At 42.4% G+C, this 23,333-nt stretch overlaps 1 pseudogene; it reads left to right on the top strand.

The window, feature by feature from the left end:
• Positions 1-13,057, top strand: part of LOC118357876 (hexokinase-2-like) — a 53,320-nt pseudogene extending 40,263 nt beyond the window's left edge.
• The last annotated feature ends 10,276 nt before the right edge of the window (positions 13,058-23,333 follow it).

The following is a 23,333-nucleotide window of genomic DNA, read 5'->3' as shown; positions in this document are numbered from 1 at the left end:
CCCTTTGACTTGATGACAGCTCTTGGCATTCTCTCAACCAGGTTTACCTGGAATGTTTTTCCAACAGACTTGAAAGAGTTCCCACATACGCTGAGCGCTGTTGTCTCCTTTTCCTTCAGTTTGCGATCCAACTCATCCCAAACCATCTCAATTTGGTTGAGGTTGGGTGATTATGGAGGCCAGGTCATCTGATGAAGCACTCCAACATTTTTCCACCGGTCTGGCTTCTTCCACCGGTCTGTTACGTGAACTCTGAAGCATTTATTTGGTCTGCAATTTCTGAGGCTGGGAACTCTAATGAACTTATCCTCTGCAGCGTGAGGTAACGTTGGGTCTTCCTTTCCTGTGGCGGTCCTCATGAGAGCCAGTTTCATCATAGTGCATGATGGTTTTTGCTACCCCACTTGAAAACTTTCAAAGTTCTTGAAATGTTCCGTATTGACTGACCTTCCTTTCTTAAAGTAATGATGGACTGTCGTTTCTCTTTGCTTATTTGATCTGTTCTTGCCATAATATGGACTTGGTCTTTTGCCAAATTGGGCTATCTTCTGTATACCACCCTTACTTTGTCACAACCCAAATGATTGCCTCAAACGCATTAAGAAGGGAAGAAATTCCACAAATTCACTTTTAAAAAGGCATATGTTACTTGAAATGCATTGCAGGTGGCTACCTCATGAAGCTGGTTGAGAGAATGCCAAGAGTGTGCAAGGCTGTCAATGCAAAGGGTGGCTACTTTCAAGAATCTAAAATCTCAAATATATTTTGATTTGTTTAACACTTTTTTGGTTACTACATGATTCCATATGAATTCTTCACTATTATTCTACAATGTAGAAAATAGTAAAAATAAAGAAAAAACCCTTGAATGAGTAGGTGTCCAAACGTTTGACTGGTACTGTACATGTATTCACTAGTAACTGAAACATGATCAAATATATTTAATTTACAAACAGTTTACTAATACCTAATGAGCCTTTTAATAATGTTTAATAAGCTTAAAATAAAGTTGTACCTCCTCTCCCAGGTTTGCGCGGCGGCTCCACAAGATGGTGCGGCGGCTGGTGCCGGATTGCGATGAACGTTTCCTGCGCTCGGAGGACGGAAGTGGGAAGGGAGCAGCCATGGTGACAGCAGTGGCGTTTCGGCTGGCTATCCAGCATGCCGAGCGGCAGCGTATCCTGGACGCTCTGTGTCTGAGCCAGGAGCAGCTGCTGGACGTGAAAAGGCGGATGGGAGAGGAGATGAACAGAGGCTTGGCCAAGGAGAGTCATGACCAGGCCACCGTCAAGATGCTGCCCACCTTTGTTCGCTCCATGCCCGACGGCACAGGTACAGGGTCAAGAGAAGAGAAGATGGAGAGAGGAGGGAGAGGGGTGTTATCTGTGGGAGAATCTCAATGGCATTTTCTTGATTCCTCATGTAGTCTCTCCTTGCCCGCTTTTCAAAACCAATTGGATTAGAAAGTCAGAGGGGAGGGACCGCTGACCTCATCCAATGGGTTTTTAGGAGGTGAGGACAGGGGACGTGAAGAATCGGGTTAGGAATCGGGATTTTCCATGTGTGTATGGTAGGAGAGGGAGCCATAAGCTACTGATGGGCCTTGAAAATCCTTGAAAATAGATGGATGTCCTTGGCAGGGCTATAGCAGGAAACTGAGAAGGAAGCCTTAAGCTGTTACAAATAAAAACACAAACTCAATATACTTTCAAATTATTAAAACCAAATCGAATGAGAAATTATAATGGACTTATAATACAGTTTCTTGATTGTGTCTAGCTCGCTAATAGTCACCTAAATGAAAGCTAGACAGTCAGGGAGCATAGAAAATTCCAAAAACAATGGATAGAGGACGATCTTTATACAATTATTGACAGCGAGGAAATGTAATACATTTTCAGTACGGCCCTCCGGACCTTGTTTAAGACCCAATGCGGCTCCTGGGGTAAATTAGTTTGACACCCCTGGGTTAGAGAGATGGGCCAGCAATCAAAAGCTCAGCGGTTGGAAATCCATGGCTGACAAAATGTACATTAGGATGTGAGCACCTACTGCTGTTGTGGTCCTTAACAAGGCACATAACCCCCAAACTGCTAAATATAATTGTGGAGTGTTATCTTACTTTCTTAACTTCTCTCCCCATTGTGCCTATTGAACTCATCAGAGAGCGGTGAATTCTTGGCCCTGGACCTGGGAGGGACCAACTTCCGGGTTCTGCTGGTGCGTGTGCGGCGCGGGAAGAGACGCAGTGTGGAGATGCACAACAAGATCAAGATTCATTTTGTCTTCAAGCTTTTATGATAGGCGTAGGAGGAGAGGTTATTGGCCATTTAGATTTTAACCTCACATGGAGGGATTTTTTCACCCTGCACTGATCATTTAAACTTGATTTAACTTGTAATTATATTTTTCCATAGGCCATTGATATGGTTTGTTCTCTTTCATTATCAGTCCCATGGATACCATACGTTTTTAGGATATTCAAACAACTTTGAGATGGAATATTGTTAGATTCATTAATTGTTTGGTCTGGAGAAAGCCATGCATGCATAAAACGATGAAAGCGTAGCCTTGCCCAAAGGTCATATTCATATTGAATGGAGAGAAGGGAATATAGCCTATGTTTTTTTTAACAGCTAGACACTATAGTTAAGGAGTGTCAGTTATAAAACATGTACAAGTTTAGGCTATAAGGCCCATGCATTCGACAGAGAGAGAGAAAGAGAAACAATATTTTCTGAATGGACATTTTGTGCTGCTTTGGTGGAATTCTCTGCTGTCTAGCCTACATTCCTCTCTTGCGTTCTGTAGGCCTGTACAACATAGGCTATTTATTGAAATACGCTAAAGCAAATAGGAATGGGAAGATTACTCGGAATGTCACTCGTGTGCTGCCCTACTCCATTCGTTACTGTGCTGCGCCAGTCAAGTTCAAATAGGCTAAACCACCGTCTGTCAATTCACTATGTCGTCACCATCGACAATGGCTTTCAATTATCATCCATAGATATAAAATATTGGCCAACCCCAATAGGTAGAGCTCATTCCCAGGCCACTGCATTGGTAATTTGACCTATCTTTTCTCTCTTTCTCACTCACTCTTTTCTATTTCTCTTTCTCTCTGTCATCTCTCTCGTTCTCTCCTTCTCTTTCTGTTCTCTCTCTCCCTGTCAGCTGTTTGACCACATAGTGCACTGCATCGCTGACTTCCTGGAGTACATGGGTATGAAAGGAGCGTCCTTGCCCCTCGGTTTCACCTTCTCCTTCCCCTGCCATCAGAGCAAACTGGACCAGGTAACAAAGCACACACACACACACGCACGCACGCACGCACGCACGCACGCACGCACGCACGCACGCACGCACGCACGCACACACACACACACACACACACACACACACACACACACACACACACACACACACACACACACACACACACACACACACACACACACACACACAGACACCACACAAAACACACACACACCACATATACACACCACACATACACAAAAAGCAATGCATTTCAATCGTTTTTTTATCGATTGACCCACTACTGCTGAAACTCTCACAGACAAAACGTTGAGAAGACTAGAGAACACTCATCGTGCTCTGTCTGCACCTCATCATTCCCAGGGCAACGCTTGGAAGGACAAGTGTTGACAGGAGTGGTTGGAGTGCAACAGATGGTCTATTCACCCATGCTCTAGGTGCCTGTAGCCTGTGATCCTGACATAGCATAGACCTTTTTTGTGTGGGGTGCCAATTTACAATTTACCCTACCATTTCTAACGATCTGCATGCCAGTTAGGATTTTCATATGTGCATTTCAACTAATTGTGTCTATTGAATATCTAATTGCCCACAAATGGAAGAATTCCATAGCTCACTAAAGAGAGGTGCTGTCCATCAGCACCACAGGCTTGATCTTGGAACACAGTTTCTCTTGGTGAATGATAGTGACATTTTCTTTTTTTTACACCCCATTTCTCCCCAATTTTGATCTTGTCTCATCACTACAACTCCCCAACAGGCTTGGGAGAGGCAAAACATGACTCGCCAAACCAAATCAAATCAAATGTTATTTGTCACATACACATGGTTAGCAGATGTTAATGCGAGTGTAGCGAAATGCTTGTCCGAGTGTAGCGAAACCATGCTCCTTAACACCCGCCAGCTTAACCCGGAAGCCAGCCACACCAATGTGTCTGAGATGCGAGTGAGATGTTTTTAATATCGACACCTCTCTCCTCAAAATGATCTGTGAATGCTTTTGCTACATCTTCCCCTTTAGTAGTACCATGCATGGGTTATAGACCAAGCAGCTCCTCACATACCTGCTCTGGGTCACAGTATCTTGCAACAACCGTCAGACGTGGAATATCATTCACATCCACTCTCTCATCAGGGGCCACACTAAACATAGGTGCATCTTTCAACGCTACAGTTTGCTGTTCCTTTACATTTTCAACCATCTCCGTAATGCACCCTTCAACAGTTCTGGAGACAGGCATGTCTTTGAGGTGATTTTGTCTTTGTTAGGCAATCCATCCAATTAAGCCTGGGAACTACTAAGTAAAGCCTCCTTGATATATTCTCCATTAGTAAATGGTTTTCCATGTTTAGCAAAGCACTGCTCAACTTTGTAGCTCTCCTCTGTAGCTTGATTTTTGACTGCATATAGATTTGTAAACACACTGCTTTGCTTTTCATACCTGGACACTGCCCTTTTGATTCCTTCAGCCTTGTCCGCCTCATCCATGAAGTTTTTCCCATGTCTCGTTTCAAAATGACGCCATACAATTAATGTCCAACAAACGACAGTTTTAGAACAGAGAGCGCAAATAGAACGGTCCTTCAGTAAAACACATTTATATTCCTCTGTCCAGTGTCTGTGTTCTTTTGCCCATCTTAATCTTTTCTGGTGGGGTAAGTGTGTGTGTCAAAGCTGTGTGTAAGTTGACTATGCAAATCATTTGGGATTTTCAACACATGAATGTTTCTTATAAAATGAAGAAGTGATGCAGTAAGTCTCTCCTCAACTCTTAGGTCAAGAAACAAAGAAAAAGCCATATCTCAGACTGGCCAATAAATATAAAATATTAAGATGGGGAAAAAGAACACAGACACTGGACAGAGGAACTCTGCCTAGAAGGCCAGCATCCCGAAGTCGCCTCTTCTACTGTTGACTTTGAAACTGGTGTTTTGCGGGTACTATTTAATGAAGCTGCCAGTTGAGGACTTGTGAGGCATCTGTTTCTCAAACTAGACACTCTAATGTACTTGTCCTCTTGCTCAGTTGTGCACCGCGCCTCCCACTCCTCTTTCTATTCTGGCTAGAGCCAGTTTGTGCTGTTCTGTTCTGTGAGTAGTACACAGCGTTGTACGAGATCTTCAGTTTTTGGGCAATTTCTCGCATGGAATAGCCTTAATTTCTCAGAACAAGAATAGACTGACGAGTTTCAGAAGAAAGTTCTTTGTTTCTGGCCATTTTGAGCCTGTAATCGAACTCAAAAATGCTGATGCTCCAGATACTCAACTAGTCTAAAGAAGGCCAGTTTAATTGCCTCTTTAATCAGCACAACAGTTTACAGCTGTGCTAACATAATTGCAAAAGGGTTTTCTAATGATCAATTTGCCTTTTAAAATTATAAACTTCGATGAGCTAACACGATGTGCCATTGGAACATAGGAGTGATGGTTGCTGATAATGAGCCTCTACTCCTATGTAGATATTCCATTCAAAACCGTTTCCAGCTACAATAGTCATTTACAACATTAACAATTTCTACCTTGTATTTTTGATCAATTTGATGTAATTTTAATGGACAAAAAATGTGCTTTTCTTTCAAAAACAAGGACATTTCTAAGTGACCCCAAACCTTTGAACGGAAGTACAGTGGGGCAAAAAAGTATTTAGTCAGCCACCAATTGTGCAAGTTCTCCCACTTAAAAAGATGAGAGAGGCCTGTAATATTCATCATAGGTAAAACAATGACAGACAAAATAAGAAAATAAAATCCAGAAAATCACATTGTGGGATTTTTAATGAATTTATTTGCAAATTATGGTGGAAAATAAGTATTTGTCCTCACTGTTATTATACATTGTAGAAAATAGTTCAAATAAAGAAAAACCCTGGAATGAGTAGGTGTGTCCAAACTTTTGACTGGAACTGTATATACAGTGCCTTCGGAAAGTATTCAGACCCCTTGACTTTTTCCACATTTTGTTACGTTACAGCCTTATTCTAAAATTTATTTTTTTTGTAAAATCCTCAGCAATCTACAGACAATACCCCATGATGACAAAGCATTTTTGCAAATGTATTAACAATAAGAAACAGAAATACCATGTATTCAGACCCTTTGCTATGAGACTTGAAATTAACTCAGGTGCATTCTGTATCCATTGATCATCCTTGATGTTTCTACAACTTTATTGGAGTCAACCTGTGGTAAATTCAATAGATTAGACATGACTTGGGGCTCCCGAGTGGCGCAGAGGTCTAAGGCACTGTGTGCTACAAACCCTGGTTCGATTCCAGGCTATATCACAACCGGCTATGATTGGGAGTCCCATAGGGCGGCGCACAATTGGCCCCGCGTCGTCCGGGTTAGGGTTTGGCCAGGGTAGGGTGTCATTGTCGCTCTTGCTGCTGGGGATTCTCTGATCCACCTCTAAGCAGACGACACCATTCTGTATACCTCTGGCCCTTCTTTGGACACTGTGTTAACTAACCTCCAGACGAGCTTCAATGCCATACAGCTCTCCTTCCGTGGCCTCCAACTGCTCTTAAATGCAAGTAAAACTAAATGCATGCTCTTTAACCGATCACTGCCCACACCTGTCCGCCTGTCCTGCATCACTACTCTGGACGGTTCTGACTTAGAATATGTGGACAACTATAAATACCTAGGTGTGTCTGGTTAGACTGTAAACTCCCCTTCCAGCCTCACATTAAGCATCACCAATCCAAAGTGAAAGCATCCTTCACTCATGCTTTCAAACATACCCTCGTAAAACTGACCATCCTACCGATCCTTGACTTCGGTGATGTCATTTACAAAATAGCCTCCAACACTCTACTCAACCAATTGGATGCAGTCTATCACAGTGCCATCCGTTTTGTCACCAAAGCCCTGTATAGTACCCACCACTGCGACCTGTACGCTCTCGTTGGCTGACCCTCGCTTCATACTCGTTGCCAAACCCACTAGCTCCAGGTCATCTACAAGTCTCTGCTAGGTAAAGCCCCGCCTTATCTCAGCTCACTGGTCACCATAGCAGCACCCACCCGTAGCATGCGCTCCAGCAGGTATATCTCACTGGTCACCCCCAAAGCCAATTCTGCCTTTCCTTCCAGTTCTCTGCTGCCAATGACTGGAACGAACTGCAAAAATCACTGAAGCCAGAGACTCATATCTCTCTCACTAACTTCAAGCACCAGCTGTCAGAGTAGCTCACAGATATATATATTCTCTCCACATCTACCATTCCAGTGTTTAATTGCTGTAATGTAATTACTTCGCCACCATGGCCTATTTATTGTCTTACCTCCCTTATCCTACCTCATTTGCACACACTGTATATAGACGTTTTCTATTGTATTATTGACTGTATGTTTGTTTATTCCATGTTTAACTCTGTGTTGTTGTTTGTGTCAAACTGCTTTGCTTTATCTTGGCCAGGTCGCAGTTGCAAATGAGAACTTGTTCTCAACTAGCCTACCTGGTTAAATAAAGGTGAAATTAAAAAGTGTAAATAAGATTGTGTTCTTAACTGACTAACTGACTTGCCTAGTTAAATGAAGGTTAAATTGAATACATTTATTTAATTAGAAAACGTTTAAATAAACGTTTAAATAAAATTTGAAAGGCACACACCTGTCTATATAAGGTCCCACAGTTGACAGTGCATGTCAGAGCAAAAACCAAGCCATGAGGTCGAAGGAATTGTCCGTAGAGCTTCGAGACAGGATTGTGTTGAGGCACATATCAGGGTAATGATACCAAAAAAATTCTGCAGCATTGAAGGTCCCCAAGAACACAGTGGCCACCATCATTCATAAATGGAAGAAGTTTGCAACCACCAAGACTCTTCCTAGAGCTGGCCGCCTGGTCAAACTGAGCGATCAGGGGGAAAGGTCCTTGGTCAGGGAGGTGACCAAGAACCCGATGGTCACTCTTGACAGAGCTCTAGAGTTCTTCTGTGGCCTTTATGGTCGAGTGGCCAGAAGGAAGCCACTCATCAGTAAAAGGCACATGACAGCTCACTTGGAGTTAGCCAAAAGGCACCTAAATACTCTCGGACCATGAGAAACAAGAATCTCTGGTCTGATGAAATAAAGATTGAACTCTTTGGCCTGAATGCCAAGCATCACATCTGTAGGAAACCTGACACCATCCCTACGGTGAAGCATGGTGGTGGCAGCATCATGCTGTGGGGTTTTTCAGCAACATGGACTGGGAGACTAGTCATTATCAAGGCAAATATGAATGGAGGAAAGTACAGAGATCCTTGTTGAAAACCTGCTCAAGAGTGCTCAGGACATCAGACTGGGGTGAAGGTTCATCTGCCAACAGGACAACGACCCTAAGCACACAGCCAAGACAACACAGGAGTGGCTTCGGGACAAGTCTCAATGTCCTTGAGTGGCCCAGCCAGAGCCTGGACTTGAATCTAATCGAACATCCCTGGAGAGACCTGAAAATAGAAGAATTGTAGAAATTCCCCAAATACAGGTGTGCCAAGCTTGTAATGTCATACTCAAGAAGACTCAATGGTGTAATTGCTGCTTAAGGTTCTTCAACAAAGTACTGAGTAAAGGGTCTGAATACATGTAAATGTGATATTTCTGTTTTTTATATTTAATAAATTAGGAAAAATGTATAACCTGTTTTTGCTTTGTCATGGTATATTGTGTGTAGATTAAGGGGGGGAAACAATTTAATCAATTTTAGAATAAGTCTGGAACATAACAAATACATTTTTGGGAGGGGGGTGGCTTGCCAAACCTTGGCGTTCCAAAACAAATACCCACACGTGCCAAGGCTGGCCTTCATGTCTTAGGTTTCCGACTAATCAACACTCTGCTAAGGGCCAGATAAAGATGCCTGTCCTAATGTGATGTCCGTTCCTCTTCCTTCTCCTCCTCCAGGGCATCCTGCTAAAGTGGACCAAGGGTTTCAAAGCTACTGGCTGCGAGGGGGAGGATGTTGTCACTCTACTGAAGGATGCTATCTACCGCAGAGAGGTCAGAGGTCACACCTATTGACTGGGCTTTCTCAAAATCCTACACTGCCCAGAAACAAAACAGTAGGATCTCAAATCCTTTAAAAATGTAATATGATACCATGAAAGTACACCGTCGTAACCATTTTGGAATTTGATGTTAGTATACCAGTCTCAAATCTGAAATTCTCTGATTACAGCACACTGTTCCATGTTAGTGATGTGTACTTCTTCGTGTTGATGCTTTTGTAGGAGTTTGACCTGGACGCGGTTGCCATGGTGAATGATACGGTGGGCACCATGATGACATGTGGCTACGAGGACCCACTGTGTGAGGTGGGCCTCATCGTAGGTGAGTCTCAGAGCCTACTGGATGTGCCTTTTGGGCCACAAGCACAGGCTGTAACAGATCAACAACGGTCTCCCATTTATTTCAATGAGTTTCCTCTCACTTACTCACTCACTCACTCACTCACTCACTCACTCACTCACTCACTCACTCACTCACTCACTCACTCACTCACTCACTCACTTCCCCTCTTTCCAGGTACTGGCACCAACGTGTGCTACATGGAGGAGATGCAGAACATGGAGCTGTTGGATGGGAGCGAAGGGAAGATGTGTGTTAACATGGAGTGGGGGGGCGTTCGGGGACCACGGAGAGCTGGACGACTTCAGCACAGACTTCGACAAAGCCGTGGATGAGCACTCCGCCAACCCTGGAAAACAGACGTAGACTATTACTGTTTGTTTGCAGTAGTGTTATAATAAAGCAATAAGGCCAGAGGGGGTATGGTATATGGCCAATATACCATGGCTAAGGCTTTCAGCCAATCAGCATTCAGGGCTTGATCCACCCAGTTTATAATAACGAAAGAACACCTTTAGTTGAGGTGTTGACTTACAAAGGATGAACTGAACAAAGAAAAAGTAACAAACTCATATCTCCTTCTTGTGAGTGTATTGGATTTATTATTTACTGTTTGTTCAAGTTGATTGATGTATCTTTGGAGGCTGGGGACTACCAGACACACACCAGGGCAATAACACTTTAATCCATAAAGCCTGATAGCTGGTTTTCCATGAGTAAGCCACAGGAATCAAGTGTCTTTGTCTCGCTCTCTCTCTCTTGTTCTCTCTCGCTCTCTCTCTGTCAGGTATGAGAAGATGATCAGTGGGATGTACCTTGGGGAGATAGTGAGGAACGTACTGCTGGAGTTCACTACTAAGGGACTGCTGTTCCGTGGCAAACTCTCTGAGAGGCTCAAGACCAGAGGCATCTTTGAAACCAAGTTCCTCTCCCAGATCGAGAGGTGAGTCAGTGTCTAGTGTCTGGTCATGTTTGTGGTAACCACACCTTTAATCAATATCTGGCCACCCCACATAGCCTGGTTCCTCTCTAGGTTTCTTCCTAGGTTTTGGCCTTTCTAGGGAGTTTTTCCTAGCCACCGTGCTTCTACACCTGCATTGCTTGCTGTTTGGGGTTTTAGGCTGGGTTTCTGTACAGCACTTTGAGATATCAGCTGATGTACGAAGGGCTATATAAATACATTTGATTTGATTTGATCTAGTGTTGATGCATGACGAGCAAGAAGAAGATTGGAAAAGTGTTTCATTAAAAAAGTTGCTTAAAAGTTGACAACCATGGTGGGAGCAATGTGTGAATCCCTTTTTCTGTGTATCAAAGCTATTAGATTTCGATATGTCTAGCATAGAATGGAGAATGTGTGCTATTTATGTTCATAAAAAGTGTTGATTTGATATAGATCTCGTTGATATTTACTTGACTGTTGTCTGTGCCCCCCTGTTAGTGACCGTCTGGCCCTGAGGCAGGTGCGCTCCATCCTGCAGCACCTGGGTCTGACCAGCTCTACTTGTGACGACAGCATCCTGGTGAAGGAGGTGTGTAGCGTGGTGGCTTGCCGCGCTGCCCAGCTCTGTGGTGCCGGCCTGGCCGCCGTGGTCGATAAGATCCGGCAGAACCGCAACCTCCCTGAGCTCAAAATCACAGTGGGTGTCGACGGAACACTCCACAAACTACACCCACAGTGAGGGTTTCTTTGTTGTGATAATACTGTCAGGTTAAAGCTCCAAACACCACAAAGCTCATTCAACCACAAAGACCAGGGAGGTTTTCCAATGTCTCGCAAAGAAGGGCACCAATTGGTAGGGGGGGGGGCAGGCAGAGATTGAATATCCCAACAAACAATAAAAATCCTTTTGAGCAATGTTAAGTTATTAATTACACCTAATTCTTCCTAACAAAGTTGCCGAAGAGGTAGGAACCCGCTCAGGGATTTCACAATGAGGCCTATGGTGAATTTAAAACAGTTACAGAGTTTAATGGCTGTGATAGGAGAAAACAAAGGATTTACTCCACAATACTAACCTAAATTACAGAGTGAAAAGAAGGAAGCCTGTACAGAATATAAATATTCCAAAACATGCATTCTGTTTGTAATAAGGCACTCAAGTAAAACTGCAAAATGTGGCACAGAAATACATTTTATGTCCTGAATACGAAGCATTATGTTTGGGGCAAATCCAACACAACACATCACTGAGTACCACTCTTCATATTTTCAAGCATGGTGGTGGCTGCATCATCTTATGGGTATGCTTAACATCGGCAGGGACTAGGGAGTTTTTTTAGGATGGGGAAAAAAACGGAATAGAGCTAAGCACTGGCAAAATCCTAGAGGAAAACCTGGTTCAGTCCTCTTTCCAACAGACACTGGGAGTCAAATTCAGCTATTCAGCAGACAATTACCTAAAACACAATGTCAACTAGGTTATACAAGGGAGTTGCTTACCAATACGGCATTGAATGTTCCTTAAATCAGCTTGAAAATCTATGGCAAAACTTGAAAATGGCTGTCTAGTAATGATCAACAAACATCTCGACAGAGATGTTTTAAAAAGCTTGTCCAAATATTGAACAATCCAGGTGTGCAAAGCTCTTAGATTTACCCAGAAAGACTCAAAGCTGTAATCGCTGCCAAAGGTTTTAACCTACATTTAGTCAGGGGTGTGAATACATGTAAATGAGATATTTCATTTACAATAAATTAGCAAAAATGTCTAAAAACATGTTTTTGCTTTGTCATTACGGGGTATTGTAGGGGGGGAAACTATTGAAACCATTTTTTTAATTCAGGCTGTTACATAACCAAATGTAGAAAAGGTCAAGGGGTATGAATACTTTCTGAAGGCACTATAACTAGAAATCTTGAAATGTTTTACCTTATAGTCTTTAGTTTCTCCTTCTAAATCTGTCTGAAAAAGATAAACATTGAGATCTTCTAACCTAACTTTTTATGCAAGCTGTCTGTTTCCAAGGTTTTGATAACATTCTCAAATTTATGTTTTTTAAATGTAGCCTACAAAATATAGTTATTTGGTTTCTTTATGCATTTTTTTACCAAATATATTTAATTTGAGTAGTGTTGAAATCAGCAGTAAGCATCTAGGAATCCTAAAGTCTACCCTCAAATGCCTTTTCACCGCATCTTTTTACAGTAGCTGTGAGTACATATGCATCTGCCTCATTCTCTTGCTTCTGGCCATGTGAGCTCACTCCCCTGCATTCCCTGCAGCTTCTGGTCTATTGTCTTATGTTCAGTAATAACATTGTAAACTGCCTCTCATCTCTCTCCTTACCTCTCGTCTTCACATCTTCTCCAACTTCATGCATGAGACTGTCAGGGACCTGGCGCCGCAGTGCAAGGTCACTTTCATCCAATCAGAAGATGGCAGTGGGAAGGGGGCGGCTCTCATAAAGGCGGTGGTTTGTCGCATCCGAGACGCCGGGCAACGCTGAGTGGGGGAGTTCTGGGTACGCTGAGGACAAGGGCTGCCTCCCACAATGGCACCCTATTTCCAGATATGCTGGGCCACATCGCATCTGTTAAGCAAATGATGTCATGTTCACAAACCTGCATCACCAGTTTTTTTGTACTATTTTATTTGATTATTGTTATATGTGTCTGTTTGTCTATGTTTCAGAGAGCTTGTGTGGGTGTGGATAGCGGCAAATTAAACAAAGAGATCTTCTGTTGGATCTGACAATTCATCTTGATAGATGTACAGTTGTCTTAAATAAAACTATGAAGGACCTTGGTATTACTCTGGACCCTGATCTCTCTTTTCACGAACATATCAAGACTGTTTCAAGTACAGCTTTTTTCCATCTATGTAACATTGCAAAAATCAGAAACTTTCTGTCCAAAAATGATGCAGAAAAATGTATCCACGCTTTTGTCACTTCTAGATTAGACTACTGCAATGCTCTAATTTACGGCTACCCAGATAAAGTACTAAATAAACTTCAGTTAGTGCTAAACACGGCTACTAGAATCTAGACTATAACCAACAAAGTTGATCATAATACTCCAGTGCTAGCCCTCTACACTGGCTTCCTGTTAAGCCTAGGGATGATTTCAAGGTTTTATTACTAACCTACAAAGCACTACATGGGCTTGCTCCTACCTATCTTTCCGATTTGGTCCTGCTGTACATAAACTCAGCAAAAAAATAAATGGCCCTTTTCAGGACCCTGTCTTTCAAAGATCATTTGTAAAAATCCAAATAACTTCACAGATCTTCATTGTAAAGGGTTGAAACACTGTTTCCCATGCTTGTTCAATGAACCATAAACAATTCATGAACATGCACCTGTGGAACTGTTGTTAAGACACTAACAGCTTACAGACAGTAGGCAATTAAGGTCACAGTTAACTTAGGACAATAAAGAGGCCTTTCTACTGACTGAAAAACACCAAAAGAAAGATGCCCAGGGTCCCTGCCCATCTGCGTGAACGTGCCTTAGGCATGCTGCAAGGAGGCATGAGGATTGCAGATGTGGCCAGGGCAATAAATTGCAATGTCATTACTGTGAGACGCTTAAGACGGCACTACAGGGAGACAGGACGGTCAGCTGATCTTCCTCGCAGGGGCAGACCACCTGTAACAACACCTGCACTGGATCGGTATATCTGAACATCACACCTGCGGGACAGGTACAGGATGGCAACAACAACTGCCCAAGTTACACCAGGAACGCACAATCCCTCCATCAGTGCTCAGACTGTCCGCAATAGGCTGAGAGAGGCTGGACTGAGGGCTTGTAGGCCTGTTGTAAGGCAGGTCCTCACCAGACATCACCGACAACAACGTTGCCTATGGGCACAAACCAACCGTCGCTGGACCAGACAGGACTGGCAAAAAGTGCTCTTCACTGACGAGTCGTGGTTTTCTCTTACCAGGGTTGAAGGTCGGATTTGCGTTTATCGTCCAAGGTGGAGGTGGAGGGTCCTTCATGGTCTGGGGCGGTGTGTCACATCATCGGACTGAGCTTGTTGTCATTGCAGGCAATCTCAATGCTGTGCGTTACAGGGAAGACATCCTCCTCCCTCATGTGGTACACTACCTGCAGGCTCATCCTGACATGACCCTCCAGCATGACAATGCCACCAGCCATACTGCTCGTTCTGCTGGTGATTTCCTGCAAGACAGGAATGTCAATGTTCTGCCATGGCCAACGAAGAGCCCGGATCTCAATCCCATTGAGCATTTCTGGGACCTGTTGGGACCTGTTGGATCGGAGAGTGTTCATACAAATATTTACACATGCTATGTTACACAGTGGGTACAACATCTCCTATACACTTCCTAATAAACTCAGTCACCGAATCAATGTATTCGTCAATATTATTCTCAGAAGCTACCTGGTCCGCCCCAGTCCGCCTATAGGAAGGGAGGAGCAAAATGGAGACGTGGTCAGATTTGCCGAAAGGAGGGTGGGGGAAGGCCTTGTAGGCTTCCCGGAAGTTGGAGTAGCAGTGGTCGAGTGTTTTGCTTTGTAAAAATCCCCAGCTACAATAAATGTAGCCTCAGGATATGTGGTTTCCAGTTTGCATAATGTCCAGTGGAGTTCTTTGAGGGCTGTCGTGGTATCAGCTTGAGGGGGGGATATACACGGCCGTGACTATAACTGAAGAAAATACTCTTGGGCGATAATACGGTGTGCATTTGATTGGGTGAACAAAAGGAATTCCTATATGTTATTACAATTACACCATGAGTCGTTAATCATGAAACATACACCCCCGCCCTTCTTCTTCCCAGAGAGATATTTATTCCTGTCTGCGCGATGAACTGAGAATCCAACTGGCTAGACCGATTCAGACAGTATATCCCGTGAGAGCCATGTTTCTGTGAAGCAGAATATGTTACAATCCATGATTTCTCTCAGGAAAGAGACCCTCGCCCTGAGCAGGTCAACTTTATTATCCAGAGACTGAACATTAGCGAGTTATGTACTCGGAAGCGGTGGGTGGTGTGTGCGCCTCCTAAATTGGAGTAGAAGACCACTCCGAGTACCTCTCCTCCACCGGTGTTTTGGGTAGGCTTATGGAATCAGTTCAATTGCCCTGGGGGGAGCAAACAAAGGATCCGCTTCGGGAAAGTCGTATTCCTGGTCGTAATGCTGTTAGTGCTGATGAGTTACCGCCGCTCTGATATCCAATAGTTATTCCCGGCTGTATGTGATAAGACAAAAATGTTCCTGGGCTAATAATGTAAGAAATATCACATAAAAAACTAAATACGTCAAAGTTAACTGAGAGAAAGAAGCGAGGTAGCCCTCTGTCGGCGCCATCTTTGTCATTGAACAGATCTACTCCTTCTTAGGCTTACTTTAAATGACAACTCACATTTCTATGAGAATTTATTATTATATTGCACTTTTATGTACTTTTAAATTACAAGGCAATGCATTTCTCAGAGACCAATATACTTTATGAAGGAATAATATTTATTATAAAAAATAACTAAGGTTAAAAGTCCAATACAGATGTTTTGTTTTTTATCTCAATATTGAATAATTTCTTGGTAACAATTAATTACTATGATTGTTTTGAATTAAAATGGTCAAAAATAGATTCTTAACAAAGAGCATTTCTCAAACAATAATTTTGCTAGGACTTTCTGGGAGTGGTCTCAGTTAGGAGGGGAAAACTGCAAATTAGGGGATTGGAACTCACCACCTTGTGATGTCACTAGGCAGGTCAAAACTCCATCCCATGAAAACAGACAGGCATTTCAGGCAGTCTTTTCAAACAGCTCTCAAACTAAAAGGGCATTATCATCATTTTCACAGTATTATTCCAACCTCATAGTTTGGAAATATATATAAAACACTGGAAAATCATGGTTTTTGACTGCACTGAGAAAAACTGGATAGGATATTTCTATAGCATTTGATTAAATGGACAAAAGACGAGCAGTCTTTTGAAAGTCCTAATTCTGAAGAGACAGGAATTTCAAGGATAAAAATAGGCAATAATAAAAGTAACAGATACAGATGACACAGTCAAATCAGGGAAAAGACAAGATGAGATGAAGCTAGACAAGATATGTCTGCACCCAAGGGTCTTCAGAGAACTCTCCAAGCATGCAGAGCCCGAAAAGGAAACTCCACTCCAAATAGAATTCCATAAGGTCCCCACTGGAGTGGCCTTGAATTGTTCTTTGGTTCATAAATGACAGCAACCATGTCTGGTCGCCAAACTGAACCCGAGGTGCTGTTTCAACGTTTTCCATTTTGTAGTCCTGCGACAGGAAGAGATAAGGCCTCCTTTCAGGAGAGCTGTGATTGGTTCAGGTGAGGGAAGGGTTCCGCATGACTGCGAGAGTGCTTAGTACACTTTCATAAAATCGTTATACGTTTGAGTCAAGACGGTCCGATGGTACAGATATCAAACAGTATACTTTTCCGTGGACCAATAAGGGTAATACCTGTTAATGGCAGGAAAACATTACAACACATTCTAAATACAGTCTTATTAAACACACATCTCAACACTTTTGTAATAATCATTGCGTCGAATGGAATGGCTGACGTTTTACGGGCTCCTAACCAACTGTGCTATTTTGTTTGTTTTTTCGCATTGTTTGTAACTTATTATCTACATAAAGTTGCTGCTTCCACCTCTTATGACCGAAAAGAGCTCTGTACATCAGAACAGCTAGGTCCTCTCCTGTACTCAGTGTTCACCAATCATGACTCCAACACCATCATTAAGCTTGCCGAACAGGCCCCCATTTACATCAACGGGGCTGAAGTCGAGCGGGTCGAGAATTTCAAGCTCCTTGGTGTCCACATCACCAACAAACTATCATGGTCAAAACCAAGACAGTCGTGAAGAGGGTACGGCAACAAATGTTCCCCCTCAGGAGACTGAAATAATTTGGCATGGGTCCTGAGATCCTCAAAAAGTTCTACAGCTGCACCTTCGAGAGAATCATGACTGGTTGCATCACCGCCTGGTACGGCAACTGCTCGTATCTGACCGCAAGGCGCTACAGAGGGTAGTGCATACATCCAAATACATCACTGGGGCCAAGCTTCCTGCCATCCAGGACCTATATACCAGGTGGTGTCAGAGGAAAGCCCAAAAAATTCTCAAAGACTCCAGTCACCCAAGTCATAGACTTTTCTCAATGCTACCGCACAGAAAGTGGTACCGAACGCCAAGTCGAGGTCAAAAAGGCTTCTTAACAGCTTCTATCCCCAAGCTATAAGACTGCTGAACAGTTAATCAAATGGCCACCCAGACTATCTACGTTGACCGCCTCCTTTGTTTTTACACTGCTGCTACTTGCTGTTTATCATCTATGCATAGTCACTTTTCCTCTACCTACATGTACAAATTAGCTCGACTACCCTGTACCCCTGCACATTTACTCGGTACCGGGCCCCTGGTATATAGCCTCGTTATTGTTATGGAATTCTACTGTGTTACTTTTGATTTTTACTGTATTTTATTTAGTAAATATTGCACTGTTGGTTAAGGGATTGTAAGTAAGAATTTAATGGGAAGGACTACACCTGTTGTGGCACGTGACAAATAACATTTTATTTTATTTTACACTTGTCATTTTCAGTCCATTTACGCTGTTTACTTAAGAAAATCTATGCAGTCCATTGTTCTACAATGGAGAAGTTCCTTGGCTAAGTTGGCTGAGTCGTAGTCATCGTCACTCTTCGTCAGAACCCTGTTGGGTCCATGTTTCCTACAGGCCGTCTGATTACCATTTGGTTCAATCAGGCTGATTGTTCTATGCTGGATGTGTGAAATTAGCAAAAGGGGGGGGGGGGGACGATTCCTGCTGGGAACCTGCTGTGAGTCCCCCCCTCTTCATGGGTTCTCTGGCCAATGAAGAGAGGCCTATGTGTAACGACGTTCGTCTGTTGAATGAAGAGAGTCAGACCGAAATGCAGCGTGTAGGTTACTCATGACTTTAATGAAATATATTGTGGTACATGAAATAACTGAATACGAAAACAACAAACGAAACGTGAAACTAATTACAGCCTATCTGGTGACTACTACACAGAGACAGGAACAAACACCCACGAAATACAAAGCGAAACTGAGGCTGTCTAAATACGGTTCCCAATCAGAGACAACGACAAGCACCTGACAGCCAAACCTATACCACACCCCTAATCAGCCGCGATCCCAAATAATACAAACCCCAATACGAAACACAACATATAAACCCATGTCACACCCTGGCCCACCCAAACATATAACAAAACACAAAATACAATGACCAAGGCGTGACACTATGTGTATTGTATTTGCTCTTGTTGTCTGGCGTTGATGTGCAAAATCAACGCTGCTCTACAGTAAGTTAGTCTAGCCAGCTATATAAACTTGTAGTAATCATGGTTCAATTACCGACCGGGCATGCAGGGCACATGCCCAGGTTCCCTGACCTCCAGGGACCCCAATGGATATTGTTAGTCACTCTCACTCAGATATTATATAAAAAATGTAAATATTATAAGTCATGGTAAAATGAAGAAGAATTGCAGGAAATTAACTCTAAAACTTACATTTCTTCTCTCTGCCATCAAGAGGGGGGTCACTAAAATATGATGCCCGTGAGGTGGTGGGGGCTGCTACAAATCAAATCAAATCAAATCAAATTTATTTATATAGCCCTTCGTACATCAGCTGATATCTCAAAGTGCTGTACAGAAACCCAGCCTAAAACCCCAAACAGCAAACAATGCAGGTGTAAAAGCACGGTGGCTAGGAAAAACTCCCTAGAAAGGCCAAAACCTAGGAAGAAACCTAGAGAGGAACCGGGCTATGTGGGGTGGCCAGTCCTCTTCTGGCTGTGCCGGGTAGAGATTATAACAGAACATGACCAAGATACAACACCTTTTCAGTATTCAGACTCTTTACTCAGTACTTTGTTGAAGCACCTTTGGCAGCGATTACAGAATTTAATCTTCTTGGGACTGACTCTACAAGCTTGGCACACCATCTCTTCATTCAAAGACTCAATCATGGACACTTGCAGACAGTTGTGGCTGCTTCACGTGATGTATTGTTGTCTCTACCTTCTTGCCCCTTTGTGCTGTTGTCTGTGCCTAATAATGTTTGTTCCATGTTTTGTGCTGCTACCATGTTGTTCTGCTACCATGTTGTTATCATGTTGTGTTGCTACCATGCTATCATGTTGTCTTAGATGTAGAGTTGTGGTGTCTCTCTTGTTGTGATGTCTGTTTAATCCTGTTTTTATTTTTAATCCAAGCCCCCGTCCCCTCAGGAAGCCTTTTGCCTTTTGGTAGGCCGTCATGCTAATTAAGAATTTTTCTTAACTGACTTGCCTACTTAAATAAAGGTTAAATAAAAAATTACAATTAAAATGGGGGGGTTTCTCCCATTCTTCTGTGCAGATCCACTCAAGCTCTGTCATGTTTGATAGGGACCATCGCTGCACAGCTTTATTCAGGTTTTTCCAGAGATTTTCGATCGGGTTCAAGTCTGAGCTCTGGCTGGGCCACTTAAGATCATTTAGAGACTTGTCCCGAAGCCACTCCTGAGTTGTCTTGACTGTGTGCTTAGGGTTGTTGTCCTGTTGGAATGTGAACCTTCACTCTAGAGCAGGGTTTTCATCAAGGATCTCTCTGTACTTTGCTACGTTCATCTTTGCCACGATCCTGACTAGTCTCCCAGTCCCTGCTGCTGAAAAACATCCCCATAACATGATGCTGCCACCATCATGCTTTCCCGTATGGATGGTGCCATGTTTCCTCCAGACATGACGCTTATTATTCAGGCCAAAGAGTTCAATCTTGGTTTCATCAGACCAGAAAATCTTGTTTCTCATGGTCTGAGAGTCTTTAGCATCCTTTTGGCAAACTCCAAGTGGGCTGTCATGTGCCTTTTACTGAGGAGTGGCTTCCGTCTGGCCACTCTACCATAAAGGCCTGATTGGTGGAGTGCTGCAGAGATGGTTGTCCTTCTGGAAGGTTCTCCCATCTCCACAGAGTAACTCTAGATCTCTGTCAGAGTGATCGTCAGGTTCATGGTCACCTCCCTGACCAAGGCTCTTCTCCCCCTATTGGTCAGTTTGGCCGTTCAGCCAGCTCTTGGAAGAGTCTTGGTGGTTCCAAACTTCTTACCATTTAAGGATGATGGAGGCCACTGTGTTCTTGGGGACCTTCAATGCTGCAGACATTATTTGGTACCCTTCCCCAGATCTGTTCCTTGACACAATCCTGTCTTGGCGCTCTACGGACAATTTCTTTGACCTTATGGCTGTTTTTGTCACTGTCAACTGTGGGACCTTATATAGACAGATGTGTGCCTTTCCAAATCATGTCCAATCAATTGAATTGACCACAGGTGGACTCCAATCAAGTTGTAGAAACATCGCAAGGATGATCATGGAAACAGGATGCATCTGAGCTCAATTTTGAGTCTAATAGTAAAGGGTCTGAATACTTTAGTAAATATGGCATTTCTGTTTTTGCTTCGTCATTATGGGGTATTGTGTGTAGTTTGCTGAGGATTTAAAAAAAGATCAATTTCAGAATAAGGCTGTAATGTAACAAAATGTGGAAAAATTCAAAGGGTCTGAATACTTTCCGAAGGCATTGTATAACATCAGCACAGGAGAAGTAAACAACAGTCACACTTTTTTCCATTCTGTTGAAAAATGGATCTATGGTATTGATGTACTGAATGGTAAATATTGTGTTGTCATATGGTGTCTCTTGTTAAAGGCTAAAGGGAATACAAGCCCGAAGTTTACCGTCTTGCCTTGGGAAACAGTGTAGACAAACACTGTTCACATTAGTTTACAACTCAACCAAATGTAAATCAAAACAAGACTTTGAAATGACATCTGTGGCCAGTGGGAACATTGGAAGGAATCAATACAAAGCGGTATCAAGGTCTAATGGCATTGGCAAGATTGTTATATTACCAACCCTTTATGTCATATTGAGAATGGACAACATAATGTATTCCTTTTACAAATTCGATACTTATACCACATTTGACCGTAACCAGCATTTTTTTCTCGTGTGAATGAGAAAAGAAAAGTGACATACCTGGCATTAATTGTTTCATGCCTAGAAGATTTGTGTGCTGCTGACATAGTTACGCTAGACTCTGGAATTTTTTAATGACCACTTATTATCGCTGTCTCATAGACAGACACACTCGAAATAGACCAATGGCCACACGCAATATGAACAGAAATTCCAGGTCACACTAAATCTAATGGGGTTCACGGTGCAGGGTTAGAAATGCAATGTTTGTGGGATGCAAGGGAGAGCATAGAAATGCTACCAAAAATAGATTACTGAAACTTGTTACAAATGATTCACCAAATGACATCTTGAAGGAGGAAGCAAAGTACTTTAAGAATTTGTTTTTGTTCATCTCCTCTAACCGAAGCAAATTGTAAAGATTTTTTTCTATTAATAATGTAAAATTAACAGCGATAGAGAGACTCATGTGAAGGTGAAATTACAGAGAAGGAACTTCTTGATGCAATTAAAGCCTTTAAGTCTGGGAAAACTCCAGGTCTGGATGGAATATCTGTTGAGGTATACCAAACCTTTTTTGATACTGTATACTCAGAGAACCGTTATCAGCATGTTTTAATCACTCCTATGTAAATGGTAGATTATCAGACACTCAACAAGAAGGTCTGATTTCATTATTACTGAAACAGGATACATGTGGGAAATATAAAGATCCAGTCCATTTAAAGAATTAGAGGCCCCTTACACTTCAGTGATGTGATGAAAAATTCAAGCAACATGTATAGCAGATAGAATTAAAAAGATATTGTCAGACATTCATTCTAATCAGACAGGTTTTTTACATGGACGATACATTGGGCATAAGGCAAGTACTGGAAACAATAGAATGCCATGAAAAATCTGGGAAACCAGGCCTGCTATTGATAGCGGACTTTGAAAAGGCTTTTGATGAAGTACGACTGGAATTTTTATATAAACGCCTGGAACATTTCCATTTTGGAGAATCTCTTATAAAATGGGTTAAAATCATGTATAGTAGCCCTAGGTGTAAAATAGTAAATAATGGCTACATCTCAGAAAGTTTAAAACTGTCAAGAGGAGTAAAACAAGGTGGTCCACTATCGGCATATCTATTTATTATGGCCATCGAAATGTTAGCAGTTTAAATTAGATCCAACAATAATATTAAGGGGTTAGAAATACAGGGCTTAAAAACAAAGGTGTCATTGTACCCTGATGGGTTTATGTTTTCTTTTAAATCCACAACTTGGATTCCTCCACAGCCTCATAGAGGATCTAGATCATTGTTCTAACCTCTCTGGATTACAACCAAATTATGATATGTTTACTACATTACATATTGGATCACTGAAAAAACTACTTTTACTTTACCATGTAGTTTGCCAATAAAATGGTCTGAAGGTGATGTGGATATACTTGGTATACATATCCCGAAATAAATTATCAATTAGCCTTTTAAAATGATAAACTTGGATGAGCTAACACAACGTGCCATTGGAACACAGAAGTGATGGTTGCTGATAAAGGGCCTCTGTACGCCTATGTAGATATTCCATAAAAAAATCTGCCGTTTCCAGCTACAATAGTCATTGGAAGGAAGTGAAGCAGACAATTACATTGATGGAGTCTACAATCTATCTGCAATATTAAAGCTGATCTACCCCCTAATTAAACAAATTAAAATGTAATTTACATTTTTTTTAAAGAGAGAGCATGT

Source organism: Oncorhynchus keta, chromosome 25 (assembly GCF_023373465.1).
Source record: "Oncorhynchus keta strain PuntledgeMale-10-30-2019 chromosome 25, Oket_V2, whole genome shotgun sequence".
Taxonomy (NCBI): Eukaryota; Metazoa; Chordata; class Actinopteri; order Salmoniformes; family Salmonidae; genus Oncorhynchus; species Oncorhynchus keta.
This window is presented reverse-complemented; position numbering and strand designations above follow the sequence as displayed.